A 16727-nucleotide genomic window follows, 5' to 3' on the forward strand; every position below is an offset into this window, starting at 1 on the left:
GCCCATTCTTCCACCAGAGTCTTAGCATGCAAACCACATTTTCAACCTCTATAATGAATTTCCTCTCCCCTTCATTGAAATGCAAGCAGCAGCTTGGTTCCCTTTGAGGCTTCTTGGTTCAACTTTTAACTTCAAAATTTCACTTGGAAACATTTATAAAAATCCTCCCTCATGTTAAGACGCACAGTTTAGCAGAGAAGCCTAAATTTCCTTACGGAGATGATACATAATGAGGTAGGCCATGGAATCCTCTCATTGCACACTTGCTAAAAACAGAAATAAGTATGTTTCACCCTCTAAAGAATGCCATTACCTAAAGTCTACCACTGCATAGGCAACACATAAATTTATGGCCCCTCCGTCCACATTCTCTCCCGCACATTACCAAAAGTGCCTTTCATTTAAAACTGGGCTCTTCCTGCCAAACGTAAGATCGATGGTCCCATATCCCCAAAATGCTCATGTGCAAGCAAGCTAAACGATGACTGTCACTTACTACGTTTCCTCTCTCCCAAACTCACAGCTCCAAGTACATCTCGGACAAGACTTCATTAATCCAAGACATACACTTCAGAGAAGGAGAGGGACAGGTGGCAAGGAATGCTATCACCATTGAGGAGAGTTCTGAGTGACAGGTGCTAAGGGACTTGTGCAAGGTCACCAGAAAGCTGAGGGAGAATAAAAAGCCTCTTCTGACTCTCAGCCTCCTAACAACCCACTGCACACGGCTTTGATGACCATCACTCTCTCTGGCCAAAGCAGGACACTAGACCCAAAAGGAATACAAAAACCATACTGTTTTAGTGCAATTTCTGGCCCCAAATGCCTTGTAAAACCAGATCACCACACTCCTCAGACATCTGTATCTCTCCTAATGCCATTTATAAGTGTGCCCTAGGAGGTGGCATAGTCCAGTGTAGGATCTGAAAACTACAGATCCAGCCCCGCCTGTTTTTATAAATAAAGTTTTATTGGGACAAGGCCACACCCATTCATTTAACTGGTGGTCTCCAGCTGCTTTCACACTACGAAGACAGAGCTGAGCAGATGCAACAGAGATGCTTATGGCTCACAAAGCCGAAAATATTTACTATCCGGTTGGTCCTTTACAGAAAGTATAGGTTTGCTGACCCCTTGCCTAGTGGTTTAGAGGGGAAACTCTGGGATCAGGTTGCCTGGGTTTTGATCCAAACGTCACCATTTACTATCTGCGTGACTTGGGGCAAACTACTTCCCTTTCTCATTGCCTCAGTTTCCTCTTCTGTAAAATAGAAGCAATGATGTATACCTCAGGGAGCCATGAGGGTTAAATGAGTCACTGCGTGTCACTAAGTAAACGTATGTAAAGTACTGACAGCATACAGAAGGGGCCAGCGTATGGAAAGCAGGTGTTTCTTATTATTTATATTACAATATTATAATAATATTACTCATGTCAATTATACTAAGAACAGAGTTCCTAGATTTAGGCTGGGTCTGATCTCAAGCTAGACAAATGACCTGAGTCTGAACAAGTTAACTATCTGTGTGGATCTCAAGTCACCCAAGCTTAAAATAAGGGGGTTGGAACAGATGTCTGAGTTACCTTCCTACACGCTGGGTTATGGCTCAGACCCACTGTGGGTCTGCCCAGTTCTCAGACCCTGCTTCTCTTTGCTCTGCGTGGACTGCCAGGAATGTAAGTCACCAGTAAATACTTGCTGAGAGGAATTAACTCCTCCATGGGTCTCTCCTTCCAGGAAGGACAGATGTTCCCTCAATTGGCGGGTAGGAGAGAGCCACTGGAGGTGGGTTTTTGTCTTCAGATGTCTAGTTTCAGGGGAAACCTTTGTACTCTAACACCTGTGCAAATCCATTTCTTTTCACCTGGTTATTTATGTCATTATGCAGAAATGCAATGTTTACATACAGCTTGTCAGAAACAATTGCTTCATTCTTCCCACAGTCCCTTTATTGCAAGTTGTAAGGCTTCATCAAAGCGTGAAAGAAAACAAGCATCTCTAATTTTTTCCCACGGATGAACACACGGCTACTTTCAAACAACTTCAAGTCTTCTTGATGTCATTGACATTTCAGATCTTCTTTTCAAAGCACTGTCTGATACAAAACTCTGGAATGGGTCGTACTGATTCTTTGATAATGACATGCTTTTAAAGGCAGAATAATGGCGTGATCATAATCCCTGGAATGGGACCACTTCTTAGGCTAAGAGTGAAGATGAATCTAACTCCTAGTGCCAGGTCCAGGAAGGTCACGTTAAGGTACTCACCTGGCACAGAGTTTCTGCCCAGACCTCTCAGCACTGAGGTCTCCGTGGTCTGCACGAGGCACGCTTGGGAAGGAACCTCTGCTAGTCACCATTGTTATGTTTATGGTTTAAATGAATTCACCAACAGTAGAATCACAGTCATGTAAAACATATAGAAAACATACAACATGAATGCAAAGGTCACGTTAACAAACCTTCTCCTGTTTCCCTAACATGGGGCCAGCTGGTCTCTTCCTGAAAATGTCATGAGTCACTAGCACCCAATTCTAGCGAAAGATCACAGTTAAGAGGGATCTAGGGATGGGCGTATGCAATTCCTTTATTTTAAAGATGAGAAAACAGACCAGGAAGAGTCAAACAACTGTCTGCATTTATCAGGGTTCCCATTTTTGTTTTTTTCTCTGACAGTGAAATTTTAAGCACAAATAAATTTATTTAAAGGAAATGGGTAGCTCTCATTTTTTTTTTGAAAGTTGTTGGTTTTCTTTTAAATTAAAAACCAGAGCTCAAGAGAGAAAGAAACTAAATCAACTCTACCAATTTGAGAAGCAAGAACTTCTTCCCTCAAGTGGTAAGTCCCTTCTGGCAGCCCTTGTGGAGTGAATGGATACCAACCATTTTTCTTCCCTGTGTGATTCTTCTCAGGATTCAAAACCCAGAAGTGAGAACCCTGTTCTGGGCATGGTGCCTAACAAAGAATTACCTGAAAGATGTGACAGTTACAGCTTAATGATAAAGACCATGAGCTCCAGGGGCAGCCTCCCTGGATATGAATCCCCCCGAGACCAATCCCTACTAGCTGTGTGACCTTGGGCAGGTCACTTAACCTCTCCATGCCTTGGTCTCCCCACCTGTAAAAACATGGAGACAATACAACTGCTGAGATAACAGGTGAGGTACTCAGAACAAGACCTGGTACATAAAGGAGTCCAATAAACACACAGCCTTGGACAAGTCCAACGGTAATAGTAGTTAGACAGCTATATGGCACAGATGAACATGAAGTAAGTTTCACTCATCATTTACCAGAATTCTAATACTGCGGTCCCTCCCCACCCTACACCCTTTCAATTTATCAGCCCACAAGAGAGGTTCTTCTATCCCCATCTTCTCAAGTCCAGGAGGGACAAATGTCACTTCCTCATTTTTCACTTTTTGTTAATTAGTATTTTCAGCAAGAAAAAAAGCATACATTTTCATTCCTGCTCTCAGGACAAATATATGAAATAGTTTTTCACTCTACAGATGTATGGATGGCAGATGGGTGAGGGCAAGCATTGATTTAGATTTAACACTGTTACAGAAATTATCAGGTCGAGAGATATTTTTCATTACATTCCATAAGAAGAAACAGGGAGAGGCAGGGGGTAAAGATCTGGAGTAATTATATTGAGAAATCCGGATGTGCACATAATTTTCAAACTGAGGGCTACAGCCCATTGGTAGGTAGTTAAATCAATTCGGTAGAGTTTAACAAGCATATTAATAAAATAGATTAAACTGAACTGGAAGTGAAAAGAAAATTAAGAGCATTGCTAATACAAACCATAAGCATTGCTTCATGAAACTTCTGTTTCAGAGGTATCAGTGTGCACACGGTACACATGTGTGTGTATATGTGTATGTGTGCATGTGTGTGTGTGTGTGTGCACGCGCATGCTGACGTGCATGCAGGGGGGTTGCTTCTCAAAATCAACATAAAATGCATTTCTTCTCTGGGTCCAGGTATTGAAAGTTTGATAAAGCTGGCTAATGGCACCATCTACACCCATAAGCAAGAGGATACAGAAGAGGTTGAGGAAGCAAGCTTGGATAGCAAGAACATGAGCTTTGGATTCAAAAACCTCAGAGAAACCCCAGCTTCAGCATTTTGTGAGCAGAGAGGAAGTTGGCAGGTTCCTGTAAGTCTCCAGGCTGCAGTATCCTTATTTCTAATTCAGAGACAATATTTAACCTTGTGTAAGAATCGGGGATTACCTATCAAGTTATCAAGTGCTAAGTCTATAGTAAACATTAGTATGAAAGGAGTCATTCTAACTGACATCATACTTATTGAATACAGCTCTGAAAGGGATCCATAGGGATTAAAAAAAACTGAGACCTATAGACACATGCGCACACCTGCTAGTCAGAGACAGAGCCAAGCCCAGATGCCCTGGCTCCCACTCAGTCACCTGTTTACCACACATCATCTCCAGGATGCAGCTTTCAATGCAGGAAGAAATTATTCCCATGGTAACTATAGCCTATCTGAGAATTAGAAAAGAACTTCCATGTCTGGGTGGTGATAAGAGTGAAACCTGATACAGAGGAAGAAGAGGCTTTGGACCAATTTGAATTCACTTGCCATCTCTCCCACTTAACTACATAACCTGAGTCTTATTTTTCTTACCTGTAAAATGGGTATGGCTCTAGATGAGGATTAAAAGGGATAGTTTACCAAAACCCTAGCACTCTCTTAACTTTATTCACTGATGATGCTAACATCTGGCTAAAAATGTCTATATACCATCCCCCCTCCAGCTTCCATCATCAGAGATAAGCAATGCATCCATTCACATAAGGGCACTGGACTCTGAAGATGTTCTAGAATTTTATGGCCACAGTGTGAATCCTGACTCCTCCACTCACAAGTGAGGGTGATTTGGGGAAAGGTTTCTCTGGGTCTCACTTTCCTTATCTGTAAAATAAGGGATCATCATGGGTATCAATACCTCATGGCAGACCGTTGTGAGGATTAAACAACAGACTATACCTGAGGTGCCTAGAACAGTGTTGCCAACAGTAAGTGCTAGCATCACTGTCACGCATCCTGAGAGACTTGATGACCAGCCGGCCCGTCTCATTCTTTGACCTTCTGGTGGTCCACTTAGTCATTCCCTGGGCTGTGCTATCTGTCCGCTCTATGATTCCCAGCTCAGGCATCCCATTCTTGGACCACCACCTTCTCATTTCTCCTTCAGTGTGATCTAAGGACCAGAGGGGCTAGCAGCACTTAGGAGCTTGTTAGAAATGCATAATCTGGGAATCCAGACCTACTGCATCAGGATCTGCAGTTTAATAAGATCCCCAGGTGATTCATACACACGCCGCACACTTAGCAAAGTACATGCGTCTTCCTCCACTCAGCTGTGCCCACTACCCCAACACTGCTGGTCACTGACCATCCTACATCCTCCCAGCCATCTTCATCCCATTAAAACCCCACTGAAATCATTCCTCTACTGTTAATACCTTCAGTCTGTGTGTTCCCTGTCCTTTCATTACTCCCACAGAGGAAAAACCTCAACCCTGGATGAACCCACCCATCTGCCTATCCCAGGCTTGCCATGGTGGCTTCCAGGCACAGCTGGAGAACAGAGCTAGCCTACAAACTGATTCTGCTTCCTTCCTGCGCCACTGAGTACACAGACTTCATCAGAATGGTACCGCTGACCATCCCACTCTAACCCTCCCCACCTGCCTGCTCCTGAGGCTCCATCTGTCCCCTTCTTCTGAACTGCTGGAGGTAAATGCCTATCCCCTTGCCTTGACTCTGGATTATACCCCACCCACATTTGCAGAGGTTTATGTAACTATGTCTTCTGTTCCATATCTAAACGTCCAGATACAGGATTCCCAAGATCTAGATCTGTATCCTGGATTCTACACCCCTCTTGTAGCTCCATCTAACCCCCTCCCTGCTCCTAACTTCTCAAAAAAGGATCTGTACCTGATTCATTCTTCTGCCTCGAATGCAACCTATTGTTCAAAACTGGCTTCTGTCCCCACAGCTCCCCTGAGGTCCCAACCACCTCTTTGTTGCTAAGCCCCACATATAGTTTTCAGCATTTCCTAATGAGATTTCTCCTTAGTAATGGGCAGAGCTGACTTAGATTTCACAGCCGAACTAGATACCACCTTAACGCTGATATAGCCCCTTGTGCTTGAATTCTTTTTTCCACTGATTTCTCCACCCACCTCCCTGGTCATGTCCATTCCCCACTCCCTGCTACCTTCCATTTTCTCCCATGACTTCAGTGAATCCCAGAGGACTCCCAAGTTCCTGTGCAGCCCAAACCTGTCTTAAATCATCAGCTCTAACTCTACTTCAACCCTTAAACTCAGCATGTGATCTTTCTTTCAGAATCTGTTCCTCACTAAGCGTTTGAGCTCAGTAATGAGCCATGGCAATCCATACAGCTTCTCAAGCCAGAAATCCAGGCATCATCAATGGAATCTCAGTCATTCACCAAGTTCAATGCAATTGAAACATCTCTTAAATCCACTCACTTCTCTCCAGTTCCAATACAATGACTCTACCCCAGGCCAACATCATCTTGCTCCTGTAACACTTTGAGCAGCCTCCCCACAGAGCCATCTTGCCTCATCAAATCAACTGCCCATAAAGGATCTTGATGCGATCTTCTAAACATCCAATCATTTATCCTATCACTTCTCTACTCAAGCTCTTTAGTGGCTCCGCATGACTACGCTGGTCCTTGCCTCTACCTGCAGCCTCGTTTCACTCCCTCTCCTTCCCGACCCCATCCCCTCCAGTTATAGCCATACTGGCCTTCTGCTGGTCCCACCGTCTGCTCCAACCGTTCTTCCTTCTGCCTCTTTGCTTTACCTTCCCCTGATCACATCTACTCATCCTTCAGAGCCCCACCTAAAGAACTTCCCTAACAAAGTCCAGACTACAGCAGGCCTCCCGATCATATATTCTCACAGTATTTGCTCCTTTCCTCAGTAATAGCTATCACAATTTTAATTACTAGTGGAGTTATATATTTAATATCTACCATCCCCACCAGACTGTAAGGTACTTGGGAGCAGGGACCATATCTGTCTTTGTCAAGGTTTACTCCTCTTCCTTACCTCCTTTCCAGCTATGAAAATGCAAGATCTCAGAAGGTTAAAAAAAAAGTTGCTATAATTGTGAATCCAATTGTAAAAATTCAGTTTTGCCTCATTATTCCTGATGCCTACCACATAATTGACACATCCTTCCTATTTAATAGTCATATCCTATATGGGAAGTACCTGAAAATTTGTTGTTTGCAGCTCACCTCAACCCAGTTCAAACAGATACATTAATACTAGCTGATCCCCAACTCAGCTGCCAAAAGAAAGAGAAATAGAAAAAGAAAAAGATAACCTAAACAGAGGAAAGTTCTAGAAATGCCAAATGCTGACATCCCTGCTTTTGCCTACTGTGTTCAAAGAACTTCTTTACTCATAAATTCACTCCAGAAAGACTCTAGTCTTCTGCAACTCCCACAGGCTGGCAATACCATTTCTAGCAATGGAGGCAGGGAAAGCAAAATCCATTCCAATAAATGATTTCAGGTGTCCTAAGGCTTTCTAGATCTTGATTTTGCCCTTGATTGTGCCAACAGAGCAAACAGTTAAATCAACAAAACAATTTACAAAGGGTGGGTTGGGGTACTGACAGGCAGACTTCACACAAAATATAGGGGGAAAAAATCACATGTTATTTTAGTGACAATTAATAGACCATTTAAACAGAAGAAAATTTATCCTTTAAAAAACCAGTGCATAATGAAAGGACATGGCAAAAAGAGGAAACCTATTTTAAAAAATAGAGCATGTTTTTCCTTCTTGAAGCTTCAGATAAATGAAATTTGCTATACGGAGAAACGTTTTTGCTCTGGGAACACAGGAATATCACTCATCTGTTCAAAGAACCCCACCCAAGCATTGTGCCAAACGGCTCAAAGTTGCAAGATGAAGCGAAAGCTGGGGGCAGAGCTCTTGAAGCTAAACCCAGTCTTTGCACGATGGGAGGAAGTGAAAAGCTGGCCTCCCCTGAACACTGCTACTGCTCCGCCCTTTAACTAGAAGTGAGCAAGTGACTCTCTGCTTGTTTGTGTCTCCTCCTCCCAGCCTCAGTGGGAACCAGCAAACTGTAAGTGATCCCTTTAATTTTTTTGTTTGTTTTTGCTCCCGACCATTGCCAAACTTTCCCCTCTCCCCAGCTATGCCAGAAAACAGGCCGGTGCCCCAGTCTGGCATCACCAGCTTCCCAGTGCAGGAAGGGAACTCTCTGCCTCCATGTTTCTAGATTTCTGTTTCTATAGCTCATCACTTCCCTCCTAAGGCAGCAAACTATGGTTGGCCCCTTCCCTGCTCTGTTCCCCTTCGCTCAGCGCACACACCCGTGGAGTCCAGCTCCACAACCAAGAGGGACCCTTTTTCCTGCCTTCGAGTGTCATGGTCATCTTGAAGGACTGGTTACTCTGCTGAAGGATCAGCCCAGCTGGAGCCCCAAGTCCTTTTTTTTTTTTAAAGTTGTCCCCATACAACTCCTGCAGCCCTGGTCCAAACTCTCCCCTATGTGGCCCCTCAAGAGTGGGAAGGAGAAGTCCATAGGCTCCTGGCAGAGCCCTCAGAGAGCGCAGCCTCATCCCAGAGCCCTCTCAGAGGGGAACAGGGTAGAGGAAAGATGATGCTGGATGGTGTGTCTTTGTGTTTCTGTGTCTCTTGCTAAAATGAATCTCATTAAACTAGCACACTTGGGTTCCCAAAAAGTACTCTTTTCGATGCATCTATCCTGTTCTTTTTGGTATTACTTATCATGTGCATGCTAAGTCGCTTCAGTCGTGTCCAACTCTGTGTGACGCCATGGAGTGCAGCCTGCCAGCCTCCTCTGTCCATGGGATTCTCCAGGCAAGAATGCTGGAGTGGGTTATCATGCTCTCCTCTAGGGATCTTCCCACCCAAGGGATCGAACCCTGGTCTCTTATGTCTCCTGCATTGGCAAGCAGGTTCTGTACCACTAGCACCACCTGGAAAGCCCATGATTTATCATAACTGTCATTCACTTAAGTCTTTCTTTCATTCATTAGATTATCATTGAGGGTCTACCTTGCAGACACTAAAGATGAAAAAGACATAAAGCATTGCCTTCAAACAGTGTATATTCTACTGGGAGGAGACAGACCACACACACACACACACACACACACACTGAGGTATGTCAGATGGTGATAAGTGTTGTGGAGAAAAGCACACACACACACACACACTGAGGTATGTCAGATGGTGATAAGTGTTGTGGAGAAAAGCACGCACGCACGCACGCACACACACACACACACTGAGGTATGTCAGATGGTGATAAGTGTTGTGGAGAAAAGCCTAGTAGGGGAAGTGAAGAATGAGGGTTGTATGGGGACTGGAGAAGGGGTGGTGTTGGTGACATTTTTAAATAGTTTGGTGAGACCTCATTACGAAATCATGTTGAAAAAGGACTAAAAGAAGTGAAGAAATGAGTTAGGTGGACATCTTGAACAAGTGGGCCAGACAGAGGAAATGGCAAAAGCCAACAGCATACTCCTGAGGTAAGAATTTTTGCTTAGTTGCTAAGTCATGCCAGACTCTTTTGCGACCCCATGGACTGGGGCCCACCAGGCTCCTCCGTCCATGGGATTCTCCGGGCAAGAATACTGGAGTGGGTTGCCATTTCCTTCTCCAGGGGATCTTCCCAACCCAGGGATTGGACCCTCGTCTCCTGGCACTGACAGGCAAATTCTTTACCACTGAGCCGCCAGGCAAGCCCAAGACAAGAATAAACTTTTGATAATTGGAGAAGAAAGAAGAGCTTACTGTAGCTTCAGGGGAGTACGCACTGGTGATGTCAGAGGGGGCCGTGAGACCCATGAGGCCCTAAAGTCCACTGTCCACATTTTCGCTTTTACTTGGAATAAAAGGAGAAGCTGCCAGGAATTTTGCGTACAAGAGTAAGGTGACCTGATATTTAAAATGATCTCTCTGTTGAGAACAGGCTTGAAAGTGGGTGAAAGGGCAGGAGGGGAAGCAAGAACCCATTCAGGCTGCATCAGCAATAATTTACAAGACAGGTGATGATGGCTGGGGCCAGAGTGATCAGTGGAGTGGACAAAAAGGGCCCGATCCTGGATATATGTTGATGGTAGAGCCCGGATGGATTTGTGGACAGAGTGGATTTGGAATATATTAGTTATTTTGTTAGAGGCAACAGTTTGGTTTATGCCTGTGAAATAATTATAAAACAAGTGAATGTGGCACATGATTTGAGGACTACTGGATTGGTCTAGGTAATTTGTTACTTACGTAAGAAAATAATTATGGAAGAAAAGCAAATAGAGAGCAAAGAACTGGTTCCAGGATTTTTGTGTCCCTTCATAAAATTTCAACTGTGCTTTTACAATATAATAATATAAGGCCAGAGATTATAAAATGCAGCTGTGGGGAAGAGGAAGAAGGGAATTTACCTTCCCTTTTTTCAGTTTCTCTAGAGCAGTCCTATCCCACAGAATCTTCTGGAAATGCTCTACATCTGGACTCTTCAATACTGTAGCCACTAGCCATGTGTGGTTACTAAGCACTTCAAATGTGACTAGTGTGACTGAGTAGCTAAAATTTTAATTTAATTCTAATTAATTTTAGTTAAAATGTTGCCGCTTGTTGTTAGTAGCTACCATACTGAACCATACAGAGCTCCCCACACAGGGAAACATTCCTGAACATTACATAACACTTTTACTCTTGAAATCAAATTAAAAGGATATATACAGAATAGATTTGGAAAATCCCAAAATATACATTATTTTTTTTTATTACACCCTACAGTCACCATCTAATTCTCCTTCTTGAAAAGAAATATTAGATGGCTTGGTGTTCATCATTTTTAAACACATTTTCTTAGCTTTTGCATGCACCTCTAATACCTTCTTGGCCATCATTCTATCAACGACATTCAAAATGAGATTTCCCTCCCTGATTTGTATTCAATGCTAACATTGTAAATGCCCCATAAAAATAAAGATACAAGATTCTTATTATAATTGAGTTTCCCTCCTGCTCTAAATTAAAAAGAACTTTATGGCATCAGTTATCTCATTTTTCTTCCCAAAACAGATGAAGGAGCTGAAGTTAGTATCACCATTTTCCAGTTGAGAAAATCAAGGCAGAGGAAGATTAAAGGCAGCCCACTGTACACTGTAGGGCTTCCCTAGTTGCTCAGTGGTTAAAAATCTTCCAGCCAATGCAGGAGACACAGGTTCAATCTTTGGGTCAGATAGAGCCTCTGGAGAAGGAAATGGCAACCCACCCCAGTATTCTCGCCTGGAAAATCCCATGGACAGAGGAGCCTGGCAGGCTACAGTCTACCGGGTCACAGAGTCAGACACAACTAAGTGACTAAACAACAACATTGTACAGCGTCAATCTATAGTTTTGTTGGAAAAGAGCAGAACTTAGGAAGACATAAAAAGAGAAATCACTTGAAAATGAGAAAGAAAAAAAAAGACTACATGTAAATCCTTGATTGCCAAATTCAAGTGAGCTGAGATCTGGGTCTAGAAAATGCTGTCTAGACAAACAGGGTTGCTGTGTCTGTCCTTAGGAGCCTGTGACTCAGACTTTCCAGAAGTCCAGCAAGGCACCTGAAGCAAGACGCTGGCTCCCCAACCGAACGGTGAAGAGGATGCAGTTGTTAGGCTGGGGCTCGATCAGCAAAATGGCCTCATATAACGATGCTGGCTTATTCCTCAGCAAACCAGATCCAAATGACAGGGCAACATTCTTGAATAATCTCCGAACCCAACAGCTGGAGAATGAGCTTCCAGTAATCTTGCTTTGGAAACACTCGGGCTAACCCCAGTTATATACTAAATTGCATGACCCAAGAGATTAACAGGGCAATTCAATCCATTTACAGCTGACGTCGGAAGTTGTCAGTTCCTTCATTTTGAGAATGAGGATACTAAATCCTAGTATACTTGCCAAATTATACTAGGATACTTTGATACTTGCCAAAGAACAAAAGTGTATTCCTTTTACAAGCAAGCAAGCCTGTGTTTCTATGTTACATATAACTACTATGGCATTATGTCTCCCATAAACAGTTAAAAGAAGTCAATTATCCTTACTTTTCAACTCCAATGTGTTTCTAGACACTACAGATTTGAGGATAATCATTGTTATATATTATATAACACAAATGTATGTGTGCATACTCAGTTGCTGAGTCATGTCTGACTCTTTTCCACCCCACAGACTGTAGCCCACAAGGCTCCTCTGTCCATGGGATTTTCCAGGCAAGAACACTGGTTGCCATTTCCTCCTCCAGGGATCTTCCCAACCCAGGGATGGAACCTGTGTCTCCTGTATTGGTAGGCAGATTGTTTACCACTAAGATACCTGCAAAGACCATAAAATATATATAACAATTATATATATATATATTTTTTTTTATTTATTTATTTATTTATTTATATTTTATGGACTTCTCTAGTGGCTCAGATGGTAAAGAATCTGCCTGCAATGCAGGAGACCCAGGTTTGACCCTTGAATTGGGAAGATCCCCTGAAGGAAGAAATGGCAACCTACTCCAGTATTCTTGCCTGGAAAATCCCATGGACAGAGGAGCCTGGCGGGCTACAGTCCATGGGGTTGCAAAAGAGTCATACATGACTGAGCAACTGAGCACACCCACACACACATACAGCCTTGATCAGCATTCTTAAATCTGAACTGAGACATAACAATATTATAAAAGCAAAGATAAAACAAACACAGAACATTAAAATAATTCAAGATTGTTCAAGTATGTGTTAGTTCCTATGAAATAAGCATAAATATACTAAGTACATTCTAAATGAAGCCAAAAATACTATTCAATATCTAGAAAATGCATAAAATTAGAACTTATATCATAAATCTTGGAATTTATGCCTCTTGGAATCTAGAGGGGCCTCCTCAGAACAGCTGAGCTACCCTGGTCTTTTAAAATGCAGTCTGGTCTAATCCAAACTGATGTTTCCTTTCAGTGAGCAGAGACTTTCAAAAATTCCCTCACCCCCACTTTAGTGATATGCAAAACGCTACATAGGCAGGGACTTCAGATATGTTGCCAGATGACAATGAAGATGTGAATGGAGATGGTGGATGATTTTAAATGCTATAAGTGAAGGAAGGCGACTTCTGTTCTGCTAAGGGTTCCCTACCCAGAAGGTTCCCAGCTGTGCAGCATCACTTGGCTTAGCAAAAGAAAAACATGTTTCCTTCATAAGAGATTTTTTCCCCCAAATTATAAGTTTTGAAAGGAGCTTCAAGATGTGAATCCAAAAAAATTCCTCATCTTAATTCTGAAAACGATTTTGGTCAATACCATTAAGTACAGCTGGGTGCAGGGACAAAATCTATGCAAAGCATTTTACAAGAAAGGAGAATTAGTCAACACTCCATCATTATATGAAAAAAAAAAAAAATTTTTTTTAATTGCCTGAGACACTTTCATGGCAGGAAGACTGATTCTAATTCTTCCAAAGACATGCAGAAAGACAAAGCTTCCAGGCAGATGTGTGTTAATCTAAAGCAATCAGAAGGGACACAGGAAGAACCAAGTCACAGTGGGGTCATGACAGACGGTGCTAAATTAGCACGATTTACACATAGATTTTAAGGCAAAGAACTAAAGACAAAGAGGACAGAAGGACAGAAATGGAAGCTGTAGAAATATACCCCATGAATTAATTGTACATGTCGGACAATTCCTACAGACCTAATTCTAGACGATGCCACAGTGCTTCTCAAGACAGACACATCTGAGCTAGCTCCACTGTTTCCAAGCCGTGTTTGGGGCAAATGATCTAATATCCCTACACCTCACATCCTCAACTGTAAATGGTTACAACACAGTATCCACTTCCTATATATGAGTATTGTGAAGATTAGATGCAAGGATATATGTAAGAGCTTTTAAGCACAGAGCCTGGCCAACTACAACAATTCAATATTAGCTGTCTAATGATAATAAGAGTAGTCATGGTTCACCCAGAAATAATACCTCTCCGAATAACACTGCAACATAGACATTACCCTATGTAAAATAGCTAGCCAGTGGGAATTTGCTACGTGACCCAACAAACCCACTGCTGACAACCTAGAGGGTGTGAGATGGGAGAGAGGGGACATATGTAAACCTATGGCTGATTCATGTTGATGTATGGCAGAAACCAGCACAATATTGTAAAGCAATTTCTCCTCTCATTAAAAATAAATTTTAAAAAAGATTAGATTTAGTGTGCTTCTAACAACAAAAAAAAAAGGCAATGTAGAAAACCAGCAGATTATTAAACACGAGTGAGAAGACTTTTCTTAGATTCAACTATATGGCTTAACTCAGAAGTCATCTTTTCTCACAGCTGAAAAAAGGCAAAACAATACTGACTTCTAGGGGTTGTGAGGTTCAAGCAGGAAGGATAACGTGCCTGTGAAAGCATAGCATATCTGAAGGGCTATAAACCATGAAGTATTACTGTAATAATAATATTAATACCTAGCTTTAAAATAACTCTCCACTTTAAGAAATGATACTAGGAAGAAATTTCTCTTCTAGTAAAAAATATCAGTGTCAAAATTAAACTTTCAAAAATACAAAGGAAATAGTTTTCAGCAACTTATAACAATAAAACTGAAAATGCTTACACACACAAAAAAAAGCATCACAGTAATAATACGTCTCTGAAAGGCCACACTAAACCATTTTTTAACCTCTGTAACAGACCAATGAGTCATCTGAATTGGATATAGAATTTCCCCCACCTCAGGCATAATCTGGTTTATGAAATCTCTAACAATTACATGAAGGACCTACACAGAGCAGGCTCCATCCAAACCATCCCTCTACATTCATTAGTGTTCTTTTCAAATTTAATAAGTTAAAAGAACTTGTGTTTTCTACTCATTAGAAGCCAGTCTATTTTCTGAGTGTTCAAGGGCTGGTTTGATATCTGGTTTCCCAATCTCTGACTTTTTTTTTTTTTTTTTTACAAAACTTGCTAATTAGCAACTGTTTTCAGAAAGTCAACTCACATCCAGTCCCCAAAACACACACTAGTCCTCAGTAAAAGGTGGCATTCTATTCAGGACTCCTATCAGCATCCCTGGGTCAAAGGGGCCTTGGCTGTTGATGGTCTTCTTTGGTTCATGGGCCAGTTTACACCCACATTAGCACACAGGGTAAAGATGGGAAGCCCAGTATCTTTCCTGAGCAGATATACTTGGAACAGCAGCCCCAGGAGCTGGGCAACCACTGTCATCCATATTTTACCTGTCCAAGCAGAGAACCCAGGGTATTTCTAGCCATAAACACTGGCCTTCCATTCTGGACCACTTAGATAGCATCTTGCACATCCATATCTAAAGATATGACTTCCCCCAACACTGTAGGTCACAACTGCTCTTCATCTTAAGAACTACCTGGGATGAAGAAGGAAGGAAGGGTGATATCTGTGAAGTCTGTGGCCCTTAACATACTGCATTTAACCCTGTACAGCAGGTACCATAATCCTTGTGTTATGGATACGGAAACTTAGGTTTAATTTAACTTGCCCTAACAACACTGACGGAGAAGGCGATGGCACTCCACTCCAGTACTCTTGCCTGGAAAATCCCATAGACACAGGAGCCTGGTGGGCTGCAGTCTTTTCACTTTCATGCATTGGAGAAGGAAATGGCAACCCACTCCAGTGTTCTTGCCTGGAGAATCCCAGGGACAGGGGAGCCTGGTAGGCTGCCGTCTCTGGGGTCGCACAGAGTCGGACACGACCTAAGCGACTTAGCAGCAGCAGCAACAACACTGAAAGGAGTTAGAACTGAACCCTCATCCATCAGTTTCTACACCTGTGTTCCCAGCAGTCCCCACTGTGGGGTGAGCCTCTCACTATCAGTGCTTGTCATCGCCACCTTAAACCAAGTTATGGCGCCTGGCCCACGGGTCACCTGATTTATTCCTCAGTCTTCTCATGTCGGGCAACAATTTCTATGCACCTCAAAGAGCTTGTCCACGTCACACTTCACTTAGCACAGGGTCTGGCAGAACAAAGGCAGCTGTCTGATCCAAGTCTCCCCGCTCCTAACCTGAAGACAGCATGCCTGTGTCCTCTGCATGTGACCATCACATAAATGAGCCTCACTAACATCAAGCTTTCAAAAGCCAGCCTATTTCCACTCAATAACAAGCTGCTGCTGCTGCTAAGTCACTTCAGTCGTGTCCGACTCTGTGCGACCCCATAGACGGCAGCCCACCAGGCTTCTCTGTCCATGGGATTCTCCAGGCAAAAACACTGGAGTGGGTTGCCATTTCCTCCTCCAATGCATGAAAGTGAAAAGTGAAAGTGAAGTCGTTCCGTCGTGTCTGACTCTTAGCGACCCCATGGACTGCAGTCCACCAGGCTCCTCCGTCCATGGGATTTTCCAGGCAGGAGTACTGGAAAATGGGGTGCCGCTGCCTTCTCCACAATAACAAGCTAGTCAGTAATTAAAAGATGCACTGGTCTATCATCCTAAGCATTTCACATTAAGAAAACGATTAACTCAAGGGAAGGACAGGACTGACACTCCTACATAGGGAGATCTCTGTGAGAGGAGGGGAATACACATTGTTTTAATACATGTGCCGATTTCT

At 42.8% G+C, this 16727-nt stretch overlaps 2 protein-coding genes across 11 annotated transcripts in view; one reads left to right on the forward strand and one right to left on the reverse strand.

Moving 5' to 3' along the window:
• Nucleotides 1–16727, reverse strand: part of CARMIL1 (capping protein regulator and myosin 1 linker 1) — a 306964-nt gene that overhangs the window by 183758 nt on the left and 106479 nt on the right. The gene's annotated exons all lie outside the window — the stretch shown is intronic.
• Nucleotides 8063–16727, forward strand: part of LOC109576737 (vesicle-associated membrane protein-associated protein B-like) — a 174623-nt gene continuing 165958 nt past the window's right edge. For all 4 annotated transcript variants that reach the window (XR_011563295.1, XR_011563294.1, XR_011563296.1 and 1 more), the window contains exon 1: nucleotides 8063–8180. The gene's annotated coding sequence lies outside the window, so the exon portion shown is untranslated. The remainder of the gene's footprint in view (nucleotides 8181–16727) is intronic.

This window comes from Bos indicus, chromosome 23, assembly GCF_029378745.1.
Source record: "Bos indicus isolate NIAB-ARS_2022 breed Sahiwal x Tharparkar chromosome 23, NIAB-ARS_B.indTharparkar_mat_pri_1.0, whole genome shotgun sequence".
NCBI classification, from domain to species: domain Eukaryota; kingdom Metazoa; phylum Chordata; class Mammalia; order Artiodactyla; family Bovidae; genus Bos; species Bos indicus.